This window comes from Phodopus roborovskii, unplaced genomic scaffold (assembly GCF_943737965.1).
Source record: "Phodopus roborovskii unplaced genomic scaffold, PHOROB, whole genome shotgun sequence".
Lineage (NCBI taxonomy): Eukaryota > Metazoa > Chordata > Mammalia > Rodentia > Cricetidae > Phodopus > Phodopus roborovskii.
Window position 1 is genome coordinate 2,300,016 of NW_026126603.1, and position 3,210 is coordinate 2,303,225.

Here is a 3,210-nt window from a genome sequence, read left to right on the forward strand (position 1 = left end):
TGGTTCTGAGCCTGGTTAGGGCCACAGACTGGTTGGGGTGGCACTTCTAGAATCTATTGACTGGAGCTGGGGGACAAGATATCACCACTATAGTGCTGTAACACCCTTTTTTGTGAGTGCCTACTTTCACAGTCTGCCGTTGGCCAACTCTCAGTTACATGAATTGCCCAAAATTGCAGAAAATCTAGTGTTTGAACCAGCACCACTGATGTATGGAGCTGGCTTTGGTGCGTGGTAGAAGGGAGACAGGATGTATAGGGAGTATCTTAGTTCCCTTCCTACTACCTGATCAATAAGTCATGGTAGGTGCATTTTTCACTCACTGAAGTCACACACCCAGACAGATTTGATGTGACAATCACTGCATCTCTTGGTCCCTCAGCATTTCAGATTAGAAATGCCACAGTACCAGCAGACCTAACCCGAAGATCTTAGTTCCCTAGTAGAATAACCTGGGACTTCTCCATGCTTGGGCTATGCACACAACCCTCTTCAAACAATGCACCTTGCAAATTGTTACTAATGTAGGACCCCCATTGCATAGAACTGAATAAATATCTTATTTAAGTACCAGAAACAGGTTACTCCCCCTAGAAACTCCTTGATAATGCTCCCTTTCTATTCAAACACATCCTGGAATGTGTATAGGGATTGGAACTTGGAATTCTTTCTGTTGGCGATGATATATTATGCAAGATATGTGTGTGTGCAGGACTTAGCGATGGTGGGGGGTCAAACCTAGGGCTTCATGCTAGTACATGCTAAGCAAGCACTACCAGTGAGCTACATCCCTAGCATATGAAAGGATATTGAGTTCCATTGATAATCTTAATTGTTACCACCTAATGAGTATTTACTATGGGTAACATAGTGTCCTAAGTGTTGTAATTCAGACCTGCCTAGTTCTGCAAACCACCTTAGAGTTAGGAGAAGAAAGTTAAAATAGCAACAAGGCAGCTGTCTGCAGGAAATGTAGCTGGTGAATGGTACAGCCAAGCCTGCTTCCCAACCCTGAACAGTTAACCTGTTTCTCATAGGACCCAGAGAAGAAAGAGTCTTAGACTAAAACCTCTGCTGGCAGTGTGAATGGTGAACTTAATGTGCCCAGATTGGGAGAGTTGACATCTGGGCCTTGTGCTGGGCATAGAGTATGGGCACAGAAAGAAGTCCTCAGCTTGTCTCAGGTGTCTAGAAGTGTGTGTGTTTTGTGTGTGTGTGTGTGTGTGTGTGTGTGTGTGTGTGTGTGTTTTGAGAGAGAAAGAGAGAGAGAGAGAGAGAGAGAGATAATAATCTCAAGAGTTGGACTTTGCTTTATACCTTGGTTGAGACACGGTCTCTTTTTGTTTGTGTGTTTTGTTTTGTTTATTTGGTTTTTCCAGACAGGGTTTCTGTGGCTTTGGAACCTGTCCTGGAACTTGTTCTGTAGACCAGGCTGGCCTTGAACTCAAAGAGATCCACCTACCTCTGCCTTCCAAGTGCTGAGATTAAAGGTGTGTGTTGGGAAATTTAAGTACTTGTCCGTTACAGCTCTCTTCCTCCCCACCCAGCTGTAGAACTTCAGTGCAAACAAGGCTGAGCAAACAAGGTTGTTTTCAGAACTGTCGGGTGCGCAGTGCAGGTGTGCCTTGACCCCAGGTGTGGGTGGTACATGACTTCCTCCTATGCTCAGCCTATCCCCTGGCTTGGGTATATAAGCTCATTACTCTCTGTAATAAACAGTGGCAGCAGCATCTTCTTAACTTCTCATAGTTAAGTGTTTCAATCTGACACCATCCGTCAAGCTCGGTACTCTGGCTGTGCGGGCGCAGCAGTGTGTACCACCAACACCAGGACAGGATCTATCTTTTGCCCCACCCCACGTCATATATCAGGCTGTCTCCTTTAGGCTTCTGGGGATTCTCCTTTCTCTGCTTCACATCTCCCAATAGGATGCTCTGGGCTTACAGATGCTTGAGTTATGAGTCTTTTTGGAGAGCTCTAGGGGTTTGAACTCAAGCCCTCATACTCATGTAGCAAGTACTTTCACCCACTGAGAAATCTCCTCAGTCCCTCTAGATAGTCTGAAAGCCATTAAGGAATTGACATTGTCAGGGTCTGTTAAGAGGCAGGTATGAGAGAGGCCTTGATCACAACTTATTTGAGACATCTAAGAGGCAGCATGATACAGGTGTCGAATACTCATATCTGAAGCTGGCAGGAAGGTTGCATCTACAGTGAGAGCTTGGAGTCGTTAGATGTATGTGAAGGTTATGGGTATCATGAGAGGTCCTAGGCAGAAAGGCCAGTGGGAGGAAGGCCTAAGAATGCTCTAGGGGATACTGAGGGAAAAAGTGCTTCCAGGTTTACCAGATCAGCCTCTGGTCAGAAAGAAGGCTTCCAAACGTGTGAACTGATTTCTCCTGTGTCTCATTGGGAATCAATCTGCCATCTCCAGGGCTTTCTGAGAACCTGCTGGCTCATCTGCTACATCTAAAAGTGGTGGAAACACATCTTTTATGGTTTGAGCATCCTAAGGTTGAAGTGGATATTAGCTTTCAGAGAGGACTGTGGGTCTTGGAGTGTAACGTTAATGCATTTAGCCTGTTTTAGTTCCACTTGGAAGGTGCTGGCAATTTCCTCTTCTACACAGTGGTCTACCCTAATTACATTTTCTTGTTTTCACATTTGCGTTTCATGGTGGAGAAAAGGCAGGAAGTGAATGGTTATCTGTAGTATGTCTGTGGTTAATACTTGTTTTCATTGATTCATTAGTGTACTGTCATAACTCAGAAGGCAGAGGTTTACCCTTCAATGCTAGTCACCTGCTAGCGATATTAGGTCTCATGTCACTTATGTTCCACAGTCTCCCTAAACAGCACCATCACCTGGCAACAATGTCCAAGCACATAAGCTCTTGGAGGGACATCTTACATTCAAACTATAGCATTATTCACAAGAGCCTAATGCTCCTGATCTAACTACCTCCCAAGCGTGGTACTGAGAGATGCCATCATATCAAGGTTAGGAGTTCACATAAGAATTTGCAAAGGACACAAAGGTGCCCACACACATACACACACATGTACCACACCACATGTCTCAGCATTGGGTACACAGCAGATATTTAGTACCCATTTAGTGATCAAAATAATGAGTGAAGATCTTGAAGTTGAGAGAGATACACAGTGGTAATCTGTGTGCTGAACCAGACTGGAACAGAGTTCTCAACCC